Source organism: Macaca nemestrina, chromosome 5 (genome assembly GCF_043159975.1).
Source record: "Macaca nemestrina isolate mMacNem1 chromosome 5, mMacNem.hap1, whole genome shotgun sequence".
NCBI lineage: Eukaryota > Metazoa > Chordata > Mammalia > Primates > Cercopithecidae > Macaca > Macaca nemestrina.
Genome location: NC_092129.1, coordinates 99,918,210 through 99,933,729, shown reverse-complemented (window position 1 = coordinate 99,933,729; position 15,520 = coordinate 99,918,210). Strand labels below are relative to the sequence as shown.

Here is a 15,520-nt window from a genome sequence, read left to right as displayed (position 1 = left end):
TGAAAAAACCTTTGTTTTCCTCAAGGAACCCCAGGAATTAGAATCTAGGTAAAGTACGGAGACATGTGGAGTTAGCCAAATGCCCTGGCTGTGCTGGAAAGAGTCAGACTTTATCTGCACTTCTGTCTGGTGTTCTAGGCTCCACATCTAGTACATAATTAAAATTACTTACCAGGTTTTTCAACAAAAATAAAAATTGCTAAGAGTTAACATTGTACTATGTAATTGAGACTACTGAAAAAACAGTTTTACATGCAAGGTGTGTGAGGAAAGTGAAATGTGCTTTTGGTAAAAGATTTTAAGAAGACATGGGAATGTAATTTTTTTTTGCCTAGATTGAAGGGATAAAGGATTGTTTTAAGTTAAATGGAATAAAGCTGAAGGTTTGATAAAGTTTTAGAAGGTTTGTGAACAATTTTGTAAAAAAAAATAATAATAATAATACTCTGTGTGTGAACATATTGGCTATATTTAAATATGTATTATCTAGTTTTCCCATACATTGAACATTGGAATAATAGCACAACAGGGTTTTCTTAGAGCACTGATGTGCTTTTATTTTTAAAGGGTTATAAAACATTTATGAGTATTTCACCTTATGATCAAACTGATTAAGATTGAATAGATTTTTCTATAAGGTTTTATTAAAGATTGGGGTTGACATTAATGATACACTAATGCAAGAGTGAGATTGGGCTTTCTCTCTTGAACAAGATTTTAATGTAATATTAAAGGGCAATGCAATATTTTTATTTGTCTTTTGAATAAACTACAGGAAAAATAAGAGAAAGACAAGAGACAGATTGTTTGGAAAGCTAAGTCTTCCCTCTGTCAATGAGTTTTGCCTTTCTAAAATTTTTGAGTCATAATTTTGGCTAAATGAATGACTTATGGTGACCTGGAACTCTATTTTATAATATCAAGTGTTTTAAAGCACTAACATATTGACAGCCTTCCCCAAATCAAATTTCAGCTTCAAAATTGTCTTTTGTGACCTCTAACTTTGGGATGCTACAGAGTGCCCCTGAAACATCAAAAAGAGAGGTAAACAGGATTATTTGACATGTTAAGTTACATGGAAAGTATTGTCAAAATAAAAAAAATAATGTTTAATTTTCATCAGGTTACAGTTTAATGAATGTTAATACACGTTCCAAAATTGTATGGGATTTCTAAAATTCTAATATGTTTGAGTATATCCGTCAATCATAATTATGGTTAAGTTATTGTTGACCACAGAAATAACCAAATTTCCTTGTCAATTGTATCTTTAACTGTGACTATTTAAAGTCATTTCCACAGCTAATTGCTTAATGCTGATGCAGTTTTTGAAAACTTTAAGCATGCAAAATCCTAGAATGTGGTGTCTTTCAGGAGTTTCATGAAAGAATGGAAAGGATCCTGAAAAGATTGCTAGAATACGGGTTTCTGGTAAATTTAGAATCACATCATTTGAAGCGGGTAAAAATTCCTGGAATTTTAATAAAAAAGACTGACTACTTTATAAAACTGCTACCCCGAGTAGCACAAAAATTAATTGAATACAAAGTAAATACATTGCCAGATTTTCATGCTAAATCAGCCAATACTGAAATTGTTTATACATACAATTTAAATAAACTCCATGGTCTAAGTCAAATTACCTATGATAACCCATCAGTTATCAGTGCTATGCACCTAAATTGGATAAATAACCAGTATTCAAAAGGGCATAAGTTAATGTTAAACATGGGCTCATGAAGAACCAGGATGGACACCTTGTCCTTCCTGAGTACTTAAAGCTTTTGTTATTAAAAGTTCCGTATTCCATGACTCATCATGGAAAAGATAAACTTATCCAGATTAAGTATATGTTGGTGTGATAACTTCTAAATTGCTAAATTAGTTTAAGACCAATGTTTGGTTTGTGAAACCCATATTCCTGGGAAGACAGTTTCAGGTACATTTAGCTACCTGATGGGCCGTTTAAACATTTATAGAAGTATCTCATTGAATTGTGATTTTCAATGCATATTTTCTGGTCGTATAAAAGTTTTCCCATGGGGCTGATGTTATGACAGTAGATCATTATGCCACGGTGTATTTTCCCCAGGTAAAGAAAGCTTTTGATGATTCACTGACTGAGGGCTCACAATCCAGAACCTGAAGATTGGATCTTCTGAGAACATATGAGAAAGACTGCCCTTGCCATCCACACTGCAGCAAGACTTTAAGACCTTGAACCTTGGGTTCATAATCTTACAATCCCTGAGAAGGCTCCCTCCACACTCTTGGAACTTCAAAATTTCCTTAAGGTAAAGCTAATCAGGGATGTTTCTCCCTCCAAAAAGACGGCATCCTTGTTGTGAACAGCATTTCCCAGGATCATGGATTAAGACTTCTAGTGTCATGAGACTCTTATCTTTGAATACTTTTTCCTTGTTTATGCCTCTATGGAAAATAGAAGTGAAAAGGGGATCCATCGTGTGCACTCATGGGGTATACTTTCATTTGTGAAGGATTTTGCAGCCAGCCTTATACATAGATAACCTTACACTTGATAGATGAAAGAGGAAGACTCAGCATAAGTAAGAAACTTTAGTGGTAGATTTAGTGCCCCATAATCAGTCAGAAACAAAACGTTGGTTTACTCCTCTTTACCCACACCATGGGTTAAAGAGAACATTGTCAGGAGGCCTTCACTCTTCTAGAAGCACTTCATTTGTTAGGTCTTTTGTTCCATAGTTTGGAGTAAAAGAGGCAATGATTATAAATGAATACCTCATTATATGCTCTATAGAAGATTCTACTTGAAAGGCCATGGTACATAACAGACTTTAAAATCTCTTGTGAAAGTTATGGTAAATAATAGAATTGCTCTAGATTACTTACTGGCTAAACAGAAGTATCTGTGCAGCTGCTGGCACTTGTGGTCTATGGAGAAATACATCAAATGTAGATTATAGAGATTCAGTTGTAGGGGATAAACTAAGAGACTGCTTAGTTAAGCAAGTAGACTGTTTATCTAGCTAATTCTCTGATCTATTTAATTTTAGGTGGTTTGGTTTATAGGGATCCTGGCTAAGGAGCATACTCCAAACTCTTGGTGTTATCCTCCTGATAGTCATAACAGTAGTCTCCCTGGTGCACTATATCCTCTCAAAAGTTTTAAATGTTTGCATGCGGCCATCTCCAGAATATCAAATGGTCTCTCTTTAACTGGAATGACAAGAGCTGAAGGAAATGTGAGACCATGAGAGCACTGTACCCTATGAATGACATGCTGAGACCAAAAATCCAAAATGATGGTAACTGAGAGTGCTGCTAAGACCTTAAGGTTTGGACACACTTTTGCCTAAGTGAGAACCTGACCAAAGGGGGGGAATTTTTAAACAAAATTATGGGAGGCTATTGTTTTGGACTGAGGTAATGCACTAGGCCTCAGTGGGTCAGACCAAACCAAAATGGAGTCACTCATGTTAAATGTGACATAGTCACTAATACTTGGAGAAAACACATATCCAGAACATACCAGGTCCTGTTTTTTGTTTCCTTATTTGTTTGTTTTATCCTGTTAACTAGACATTCCAGCATAAGGAGGTACCTTCTACTCTAACCCTTAAAAAAATAATAGCCTGAAGTCTTTGTTCCCACCTTGCAAAACCCACTGTTCTACTGTTTCCAAGAGGGTTTCAAGACCAAATAAATACATTTACAATGGTGATAGTGACATCAATGACTAAAGTTTTGGTCAATCTCTCAAAATTGAGAAGATGACCAAAAGGGAAGAATTGCTCAATCAAATTTAGCCTAAAGCTGCCTCCTTACATATTTTAATTTCAATCTAAAGGCTTTTCTGTACATTGTGAACAAGTGGAGGTGTAAATATATCATACCTACACTTGTGCCAATCACCAACTTTTAGCCAATCAAATGTAGCCAACTGTTCAACTCATGTTTAAATGAGGCAAAAGCCAAGCTGTAACCAGTCCAGCTGTTTCTGTACCTCACTTTCATTTTCTGTAAGTCACTTTCTTTTCCTGTCCATAAATCTTCTTCTACCACATGACTGCACTGGTGTCTCAGAGCCTACTCTAGCTCTGGAGGCTGCTCAATTCACAAATTGTTTGTTGCTCTATTAAACTCCTTTAAATTTAATTTGGCTGAACTTTTTCACTTATCAACACAATGGAGTACTATTCAGTCATAAAAAGAATGACATTCTGTCATTTGCAACAAATAGATGGAACTGGAGACCTTTCTGTGAAGTTAATTAAGCCAGACACAGAAATTCTAACATCATATGTTCTCACTTATTTATGAGATCTAAAAATAAAAACAATTGAACTCATGGAGATAGAGAATAGAAGGATCATTATCAGAGGCTGTGAAGGGTAGTGGAAGGGTGAGGTGAGTGGGGGTGGAGGGAAGTTGGGGATGGTTAATGAGTGTAAAATAGAGTGAATAAGATCTACTATTCAATAGCACAACAGGATGACTATACTCAATAATAATTTAATTGTACATTTCAAAAATAACTAAAAGAGTATAATTGGATTGTTTGTAACACAATGATAAATATTTAAGGAGATGGACACCCCATTTTCCATGATGTGATTATTATGCATTGCATGCCTGTGTTACAACATCTCATCTACCCCATAAATATATATATATACACATATATACACATATATATTTATAGTACTCACAAAAGTTAAACATGAAAAGCATAAATAGAATTCTGGGTTAAGGGAGTGGCAGTGAAATGTCCCTGAAGTTAGAATCAGATTGATGTGCTCATGTAGCAGAAAGAAGACTAGAGTAGTAAAATAGTAAAAGTAGTAAAAATAAAATGTTATATCATATCATTTATATCATTTAAAAATGTTTAAAGACCTCTCTGACTTCAGTGTGGAGAGCAGACATGGAAGCTCAAGAGTGGAATCAAGATCATTCAGAGACTATTGTTGTTGGCTAGATGAGAGATAGTTAAGATATTAGACCAATATGGTTTGCAAGGAGAGGATGCCAAACATTTGTGCTCCAGGGTATTTCTTGTTTCCTGGCAAAGATCTTCCTTCACAACCCCCATCTTATCTTTATCTTTATCTTTTTTTTTTTTTTTTTTTTTTTTTTTTGAGACAGGGTCTCACTTTGTCACCCAGGCTGACATGCAGTGGTACAATGACTGCTCACTGCAGCCTCAACTTCTGGGCTTCAATGATCCTCCCACCTCAGCCTCTGAGTAGCTGGGAGCACAGATGGGGGCCATGACACCCAGCTAATTTTTGAATTGCTGATAGAGACAGGGTTTCACCATGTTAAAACACCCAGGCTAGTCTCAAACTCCTGAGCTCAGCAGTTCACCCATTTTGTCCTCCCAGTGTTGGGATTAGAGGCGTGAGCCACTATGCTCAGCCCCTTCTTATCTTTTTAAAGACATTGATAGCCTTTTAGGTTTCTGAAAAGGTCTCATAAAGTTCAAATTTTTCTTTGATGAGATTAATGTACAAATAATGTTTGAGAACTGGGGACTGCCTTCATAGATAGATAGAGCAGCTTTTCATCTAAATCCTTGCTGAAGTGAAACTGTGTAACAGTCTATACCTCCATAATGTGTCACAAAATATTAAAAGAAATATAAGGAACTATGAGTATTTTATGGACTAATGTCATTTGACAAAGGCATAGCCTCAATTTTCCTCTGCTGCATCCCCAAAGCCACAGAACATTTTGACAATTGCAGGACACATACAGTCATGGAAGTAATTAATAGAAAATTTAAGCCTAATTGTATTTTTTCTTTGAAATATTCCATTTTAAGTAAATGTAAGCGTGATATAAACTAAGACATCTATTATAATAACAATGTATGTTTTCCATAATCACTATCAATTAAAAACTATTTTAGACTTTAAAAGATAAAGTGGTGATTGCATTTTACTTGACTATGTACAGAATTTTATGTTTTCTCACAAACTTGTAGTAAAATAATACCTAATTCAGGTTTGAATCATTTACAAAGATATAAGAAAACACCTAATTCATTTTTTATCCCATCACTACATTTTGTCAATAATTTACATCTTGATGTGAGTTGGGAAGAAGAATTTCCCTCCTTACAAATAGTTTGAAGCCAGGGCACTCATAAATAGGAATTTGTAATGTTTGAATGTGTCCCGCAAAAATTCATGTGTTGAAAATGTAATCCCTCTGCACTCATTAACGGATTAATGTTGCTATCAATGGGAGTGGGTTTATCATCATGGAAGTGGCTGTGTTTGAGAATGGCTGTTATAAAAGTAAGCTGTCTCTGGCTCTCTTGCTTTTGTCTGCTTGCCATGTGATTCCTTCTTCCATGTTACTATCCCGGCCCGCGGGATAGTCGAAGCAGGCCCTGGAGGAGGGGGTGGGAATTTGGGGAACAAGAGATACGAGAAATGGAGACAAGACAGTGCTCTGATCAAGTCTCGTTTAATGGCGGTAATGCAGTGCCTTATATACACTTGGAGGGGAAGGGGTTGGGCCAAGGTGAAAATGATCTCATAGTGGAGGCGTGGCCAGATAGGTATTGGTTTCTCTGGTCGAACGTCATGTTGCACCTGCGCTGTCAGGTAGTAATTTTCGCGGGCGCGGGAAAAATGGGTGAAGAAGCAGCAGGAAGTGCGCCATCTTTTATGAGGTATTAATACAGGGAAAAAGGTAAATCTAGGGAGGAGGTAGAAGGTGGAAATGAATAGAGCTCAGGCATTTTTAATCGTCAGTTATTATTCGCTATGGCTGGGGCGTGCAGCTCCGGACAGGTCCCCCTTTTAATTATTTTATGATGAGAAAACGACCCCTCGGGAACTGCGCCTGTCTTAGGTTGGGTCAACTCATCCCCACCTTCTAGGCCCGTCATGGGATAAGGCAGCAGCAAGGGCGGCCCTCCTGTCTTAGGCTCCGATGGAGATAGTGTCCTCTTACCCGTCATTGACTGTCCAGTTCAGCACACAGGGGAGGTGGTCTTATTAAGGTAAATAAGACTCACCATTTTCAGTCATCTCAAGGCGATGATAATGGACCTGTATAGGTTTGGCCTGGAAGGCCTCGATTTGTCGTCTGACGAATGCCATAAGCTTATTAAAGATTATAGGCCCGAGAGTGAGAAAGAATAGAAGAGTAAGTAAAGGACCAAGAAATGGCAGGAGATAGGGGAGAAGTCCATCGAGTCCAGTCCACAAGGGATTAGCGACCAGACCTTTTCTGCGCTCTTTTAGTTCTTCCTGTAAAGTCTTTATCTTATCTCTGACGATTCCGGATTTGTTGGCGTAAAAACAGCACTTTTCATTTCCATGACTGGTCTGGCATTAGGTAAGCTGTCTTGCCCGAGCAAGTCACCTGGGTGATTCTATCTGACGGAGGTTCAGATACCAGTCCCCCTCTGCAATCACAAGGCTGGCCGTATTGTTTTCGTAATAATTCTCTTGCCTTATGAGGGTCACCAAAACCTGCATAGACTGTCACTATGTTATATAGAGTGATTATTCTCCAAAGGAATCTCATGTTAGGCTTCATTTTCTGAAAAACAAAAAGGAAAGAACTTCTCAGGGAGATTTATCTTCCCTGGACTGACAATGGTTATGATTTATTTGTCTTACCAATCTTTCAGGCAGCCATCTGGCTGCATCATTTTTTTGTGAGAAGATGCATACTGAGCCTCTTCCCCAAATTAAAACTGGATCGGGGCCATACCATGAATTATCAAGTGGATCTTTCCATTTTACCATTGCAAACTGTTTTTGAGATTCAGGATGCCAGAAACGATCGGCAGCCGATTTTCCATGACTGTCCAAATTTAAAAAATTAAGGATAAACAGGGCATGATTATGTTTCTAGGGGTACCCTTCACGGGGTACCAGCTCCCCCCTTTTAATTTTGTGATAACAGTTTTTAAAGACAGATGAGCTCTTTCTACTATACCTTGTCCTTGGGGATTGTAGGGAATACCTGTGGTATGTTTAATTTGTAGGGTATTACAGAATTGTAAAAAGGTTTTGGCTATATAACCAGGGCCATTGTCTGTTTTGATTTGTTTGGGTATTCCTAAAATAGAAAAGCAATGCAATAAATGAGCTATGACATGTTTGGTGGCCTCTCCTGTTTGGAGAGTTGCACTGATGAATCCACTATAGGTGTCTATGCATACATGGATATATTTTAGCTGACCGAATTCTAAGTGGTGAGTAACGTCCATTTGCCAAATTTCGTTGGGGATGAGTCCTCGGGGGTTAACTCCTAGATAGGGAACAGGTAAATACGTTATGCAGTTGGCGCATTGTTTAACTATTTGTCGAGCTTGTTCTCTGGTAAGTTTAAACATGAGTCTTAAGGTTTGGGCGTTTAAATGATGTAAGGCATGTGCTTTTTGCGCTTGTTGCAAATTGTCTGTAGTGACTGTGGCTATAATTTTTGTTGCCGTGTCAGCTGTTGCGTTACCTTGTGTTAGAGGTCCCGGTAATCCTGAATGTGCTCTAATATGCCCAAGAAAAAAGGGAGTAGTCCTTTTTTGAATAAGTTGTTGACATTGTAAAAATAGGTCAGCTGTGTCTGAAATATGTTTAATTTGAGGCACGGTCTCTAAGAGGGGTATTGAATGAGCCAGGTAGGTGCTGTCTGTGTAAATGTTAAGTGGCTGACAAGGAAAAGCTGATAGTGCTGCAATTATAGCTTGCAATTCGACCAGCTGAGCTGATGTATAAGTGGTCTGGAATTTAACGACTACATTATTGTAAGTGTAAACGGCAAGTCCTGTGGAAGATCCATCAGTGAAAATTAATAATGCGTCATTGAGAGGTTCTTTGCTGGTAATATGGGGAAACACAAACGCATGAAGTTTGCAAAATTGAATGAATTTGTTAGGTGGGTAATTGTTGTCAATTGAGCCAGTGTAAGAAGCGCAAGCAATTGGCCAGGCTTCCGTATTTTGTAATAGCCAATGAATGTGTGATTGAGTGTAGGGCTGTATAATGGTAGAGGGTTCTTTTCCAAAGTATTTTCTACTGTTTTCTCTTCCCAAGATAATTAGATCAGCTATGGCATCATAATAAGGCAACAAAACCTTTTTAGGGAAGGAGGGCAAGTGTACCCACATAATGGGATTGTTCTGCCAAAATAGGCCAGTAGGGGTTATAGTTGTGTTAAAAATAAGGAATATTAATGGCTGAGAATAATCAATACCGGTAACAAATTGTGTTGCAATGGCATGTTCTACCTGTTGGAGTGCCATTAATGCTTCTTTAGTAATGGACCTGGGAGATTTTGGATTAGAGTCTCCTTTTAATATATCGAAAAGAGGTTTTGACTCTCCTGTAGTGAGTTTTAAGTACGGCCGAAGCCAATTTATGTCTCCCAGTAATTTTTGGAAATCATTTAAAGTTTTTAAATGATCACGACGTATAACGGCCTTTTGATTAATGATTTTGGGTCCATTAATTTGAAAACCAAGATAGGTGTATGGATCTTGTAATTGTACCTTTTCTGGGGCTATTTGTAGTCCAGCTGCTGCTAACTCTTGTTTGAGTTGAGCAAAGCACTGTAAGACTTGTTCGCCAATTTCTCCTGCTATTAAAATATCATCCATATAATGTATAATATACATTTGTGCCCACGTTTTTCTGACTGGCTCTATAGCAGCAGCTACATATTTTTGACACAAGGTAGGACTATTAGCCATACCCTGAGGTAAGACTTTCCATTGATAGCGCTTCATTGGTTGTTTAAAATTTGTAGATGGAAGACTAAAGGCAAATCTTTTCTGGTCAGCAGGGTGAAGGGGAATTGTAAAAAAGCAATCTTTAAGGTCAATAACGATTTTAAAATATTTTTGAGGAATCGCAACCGGTGAAGGCAATCCTGGTTGTAAGGCACCCATAAGGATCATAGTGATATTTACTGCTCTTAAATCTTGTAAACGCAAAGCATGCCTACAAGACCAAAAACCTCATCACCTGGGTACAGGTAGATAAGTAAATAATGGTCTGCACCCCAGACGCAGCAAATCAGAAACTTGGAGGGCAGAGCTCTGCAAGATGTGATTGAACAAGCCTCCCAAGTGAGTTTCATGCACACTGAAGGCTGAAACTCAATGAGAACCATTGTTTTAACCAATTAAAATACAATCTTCAGGTGGTTCATATACACTGCCAAAATTGAGAAAGCTTGAGAATCACTGAATAGTAATAATTATTTTCAGATGGTACTCGACAAATTTACAAAAACTGCAAACATGCAAGACCCGCCCAGCCATCTGCACATCCACTGGGATCCACTCCCACAATCACCCTCGAGGGAAATGAGATCCTCCTCCGTATCTTGCGGAGGCTTTGCAAGGTTAGAACGGGAGCTCACCTTTAAAATATGCTCTGTCTGAGCGACCGCAGCCATGACTTGCGAATCGACCTCCTTCCTATCTATTAAATCTCTAATGAGGTTCCAATAAGAGAAAATGGTCACAGGAATTTTTTCTGGCCCAAAAGTATTATAATAGTCCTGAAGACAATCCCCTACTCTACGCCATATTTTGATATCAATAGTTCCTTCCTGTGGGAACCAAGGGCAAGTATCTTTTACAAAATCAAACAATTTAAACAAGTCATTACCTTTAACCTTTACTCCTCGTATCTTTAAAGCCTCTTTTAATTGTCCTACATATATTTGATGTTGACTTAATTCTTGTCCCATTTCGGATGCGTCACTTACCTTCGATTCAGACGCGGCAGGTTCCCGCGGTGATCAGTTTAATTCCTTTTGTCTTTGTTAGCGGTCGACCGTCCTTTGGCGTCCTCTTCCTCACGGAGTCCCTCGTTTCCAGGTCCCTGTTCGGGCGCCACGTATCCCGGCCCGCGGGATAGTCGAAGCAGGCCCTGGAGGAGGGGGTGGGAATTTGGGGAACAAGAGATACGAGAAATGGAGACAAGACAGTGCTCTGATCAAGTCTCGTTTAATGGCGGTAATGCAGTGCCTTATATACACTTGGAGGGGAAGGGGTTGGGCCAAGGCGAAAATGATCTCATAGTGGAGGCGTGGCCAGATAGGTATTGGTTTCTCTGGTCGAACGTCATGTTGCACCTGCGCTGTCAGGTAGTAATTTTCGCGGGCACGGGAAAAATGGGTGAAGAAGCAGCAGGAAGAGCACCATCTTTTATGAGGTATTAATACAGGGAAAAAGGTAAATCTAGGGAGGAGGTAGAAGGTGGAAATGAATAGAGCTCAGGCGTTTTTAATCGTCAGTTATTATTCGCTATGGCCAGGGCGTGCAGCTCCGGACATGTTACAATGCAGCAAAAGGCCCTCAGCAGATATTGACACCATGCTCTGAGACTTCCCAGCCTCCAGAGTCAGGAGCTAAATAAACTTTCATGTTTTTTACATTACCCAACTTGTGGTAGTCTGCTATAATAAGAGAAAATGGACTAAGACAGTAACTTTAATAAGAATCGTGGGGAAAATAATTTGCAGCACTTTAAGAAATTCTGATTGGATAACCATAAATATTAGGAAGGTACTAGGCACATGTTGGGAAAAAACTTAAAGAGAAGGATCAATAAAAGGAAAGGGTGACATCACCTAGATGATGAAGGTACAACAAATTAGAGGCAGGATGTTTTGGTATAAATAACGTGGGCAGTTGATTGTTAGCTGGCTCATTTGTTGTTGTTGTGTTTGGGGGAGCTTAATATGCAAAAGAGTTTCATGATTGGTAAATATGTGAATGTTAGTTATTTTTATTTTGAGAATATGCCAGGAAGAGAGTGATTGCGCAGATGCATCATTAGAGTTTGAGAGCTACTATTCTAGGAAAAGCATAAACCAAATCTCCCTTTTCACCATCACCCAGTCCAATATACTGTAGAAGAATCTGTGACTTCAGCATATATTCAAGGACACAGCTGGACCAGATATTACAAGGTGGCATTTTAGAGTAAGAAATATAAATTGGCTTGGGTTCTGCAAAACTTCTTTAAAAAAAAAATACAAGAGGGAATTTATTAGAAGAATACAGAGGTTCTTGCAGAGATTCCAACAGCTGCAAGGGGTCAACAGTTAGAATCATGCCTTTCTGAAGAACAGAGTATGCTGTAACCACAAACTTCTAATTCTGGGTTCTGCACCATCAGGAAGAGAATATCCTAGAGGACAGTTCTCCTTGTATACTGCATAAGGGACTAGAATGTGGATTCATTTCTGCTTGCTTTTTGATCCTTATAGTCCTTTATGCTGGCCTCAAACCTGTCAAGCACATGTTTGCAGACATTCATGAGTTCATTCAGGCCTCTCTGAAATGGCTCAACAGCTGGAAGGGTACCTCCAGTCTGAATGCGTAAATTAATTTTGCTGTCTGAAGGATGGGTCATAGTGTAACCACAAAATTCCACTTCTGGGTTCTTCATGATCATGTAATGTAGAGAATTTCCTAGGGTATGGTATTCCTCGTGCAATACAATGTCACACAGTGTCTATCTGTTCCAGTTGCCTGGACCATTTCCAGGCTGTCTTCCTCTCGCCTTCAGTCATTGAAGTCTTCAATCCAGATATTTTTCTCTCCAGCTCCTGGTCCTCTTCCATCGCTGGGGTGGTTTCCAGACCCTCAGGTGGTGCTGGTGGATCAGGGGCTCTGTCCCGTAATGTGAGGTATGGAGGCGAAGCAGGAAGAAAACTTCTTATTTAGGTTTAGCTCTCCATCTTGTCATCAGAGTGGCAAGTTCTTAAGGCCAGACATGCAGTTGTAAACGTAAGAGTTAAGGTGATCTACAAAAGTCACCATGCTTTAGTCTTGGCATAAACTTAAAAGTTGACTGTATACCTATTAGTCATTTCTCTCTTTCTCTTTACTAACAAAACCATGGCATTCTTAGGAAACTGAATAGCTAAATGCTGCTGGGAATCTGGACACATCCATGGACTCAGGGAATTACTCCCATTTGCTAGTCTAAATCAGTCATGGTAATTCCACTTTCCTTGCTAGTAATTGGTTTAGAAATGGCAAGCAACTCAATTATATTAATAAAAAGTGAAAGATAATGCCAGAGGAATTTGAAGCTGATGATGCACTGAAGGTAACCATGGCAATAATAATAAATTAAAAAGCCAGCTCTTAATTAAATTTATTCAACTTTCCAGGCATAACTATTATTTTCCTTAGGCTCACTGTTAGACACACTATGTCTCACAATCACAAATTTATGAGATACACAGAAATCAATGGAACAAAAGCCCTCATGAAGAGACAAAGCAATGAACACATCTAGACTCACAGGTGATCTAGATATTGAAACTATCAGATAGGAGGTTTAAAATACGTATGATTAACATGTTAGATGCTTTAATATGGAAAAGGTAGAAACATGCAGTAGCAGATTGGAAATTTTGGTAAAGAGATGGAGCATATGGGAAAGAGTCAAATGAAAATGCTAGAAACAAAACATATGGAGATGAAGAATGCTTTCATCAGTAGCCTTGATACAGCTTAGAAAAGAATTAGTGAATTTAAAGATAGGCCAATATCAATTACTCAAACTGAAATTCAAAGAGAAAAAAGAGTGAAAGAAATAAAAAACAGAGCATTCAGGAGTTTGAGATAATATCAAACAGGCTAACATAGGTGTAATTGGAATCTGCAATGAAGAAAAGAGAGAGCATAGGGTATAATAATATATGAAGGCATAATAGTTGAGATTTTTTTCAAGGATAATAGAATATATCAAACCATAGACCCAAGAATATTAACCACATTCCGGATGAATACCCCCAAAAATCATTTAGATACACTATACTCAAACACCTAAAAACCAAGGATAGACAAAAAACTTGAAAACTGGCAGAAATTAAAAAAAAAAATCTTAGAGAAACGTATTAGAGAAGAAATACATAGAGAAGAATGAAGGTTAGAATTACAGCAGACTTCCTTCAGAAACTCTGCAAGCCAGAGGGTAATGAGTTGATGGCTTCAAAATAATGAAAAACAGAAACAAAAACACCTGCCAACCCCATACTTTTTATCTACTAAAAATACATTGTCTGGGCCATGATGTCACCACTCCAACATGGTCAGATCTCGAAACCTTTTCTGACTGCCCCAGTTGATTCTGAGCACTTGGCTTTTCTGAATTTTATAGCTTTCACCTTTTAATAACCTGTTATGTGCCTAATTTTTTCCTGTACTATCTTTCTCTCTAGAAATCACATATCTGGGAGTCTCTAGAAAGTTGATAGTTTTCAGATGGAAAGAGAATTGGGCTGCACCTCCTCTGCCTTGCTTAGTGCTGGATTCATGGTAGAAGGTGACATGTTTAAATCAAACTTCATGGTTGGTTGTTTTGGCCAGGCAACGGTACATTTTATTTTTGTACTTGATAATCTGAGGGGCAAGAGTCTGATAGATGAATGGAAAAATCAAGGATAAAAAGAAGTTCTTTCCCATAACAGATTGTTGCTCTTTATTTTTCTTACAAGTAGAGCTCCTTATTGCTCCCTAACACTCCCCACCCTACTTTTCTCTCTCTGCCTCAAGATTTGCCTTGTTCAGTGAAATCTTCGATAAAGTGAATGGGGATAGATGGGAAGGAACTTCTTTTTACTGAACCCACCCTATAAACATTTATAATCCCATAGCTGCTTTTCTAGGAGAAAGGGGATGAGGAAAACCAGTCATAGAAGGCTTAGTTTAGTTGAGTAGAGTATCCAAGTTTAGGATTGCTTGTGAGAATAAAGTGGTTTCAAGAAAGCAGAGAGGAGATATAGGGTTCTAGTAGTGAGAGAACTTTCACAGAGAAGAGATCATAGGTCTAAGGAGGGGGAATTGAAAGTTTTGTTGACCTGTTAAGTAACATTCTGTGAATCCTGCTGACATTGCTAATACTTTAGAAGTTGGATTTATTAGGAGGGGAGAGAAGAGGGTAATATTGCAAAATGCTGATGTTGGCCTCAAACAGGGTGCTGGATAAGATCAGTAGTAACTATAGGAAGTCTAGCCCTCATGGATTAATTAAGTAACATTGACATGGTGAAAAGAACAGCTGCGTTTCCGAGTCTTGCCAAGATCTGCTTGGACATCGTAGAAAAACAACACTTTAAAAATCATTTAATTTTTAAAGTGGCCAGGTGGAAACCTTATTTTAGCTCCCCAGTAGGAATTACATTTTGAGCCTGGAAGGGTATGCATGCCAAGTTTTGCTTATCAAAATAGAACTGTGGACAGACCTGAAATGATTACTTTAGTAGTAAAATCGCCAACTTTAATACATCAAGATAGTTTTGCAAATACAGATAATGTACATGCTTTAAAAATAAACAAGAAACTGATAATTGTACTGAGAAACCACAGTTGCAATTGTATATTTAAGAAGTCTGCGTTCTTTTAGGAAGTCTCTTCTCTTCAGGTGTGAGTCCTTTATTCACGGCCAGCAAAGACAGTCAATTAGCACAAAGACTTTGATGGCCATTAAATAAATGAGGCTGTAGTTGTGCTCAGTAGGAAAAAATTCAAAGTCCACATCCA

The 15,520-nt window shown here is 38.3% G+C and overlaps 1 long non-coding RNA gene and 1 pseudogene across 12 annotated transcripts in view; one reads left to right on the top strand and one right to left on the bottom strand.

The window, feature by feature from the left end:
- LOC105496129 (uncharacterized) overlaps positions 1 to 15,520 on the top strand; it is a 563,517-nt gene that overhangs the window by 197,590 nt on the left and 350,407 nt on the right. For 11 of the 12 annotated variants that reach the window (XR_011623573.1, XR_011623578.1, XR_011623577.1 and 8 more), the window contains one exon: positions 2,093 to 2,294. This is a non-coding gene — a long non-coding RNA (uncharacterized lncRNA). Of the gene's footprint in view, positions 1 to 973; positions 1,045 to 2,092; positions 2,295 to 15,520 lie in introns of those variants that run through there. The other variant, XR_011623576.1, reaches the window with a different exon arrangement.
- On the bottom strand, positions 12,049 to 12,598 carry LOC105496776 (DNA-directed RNA polymerases I and III subunit RPAC2-like; annotated as a pseudogene).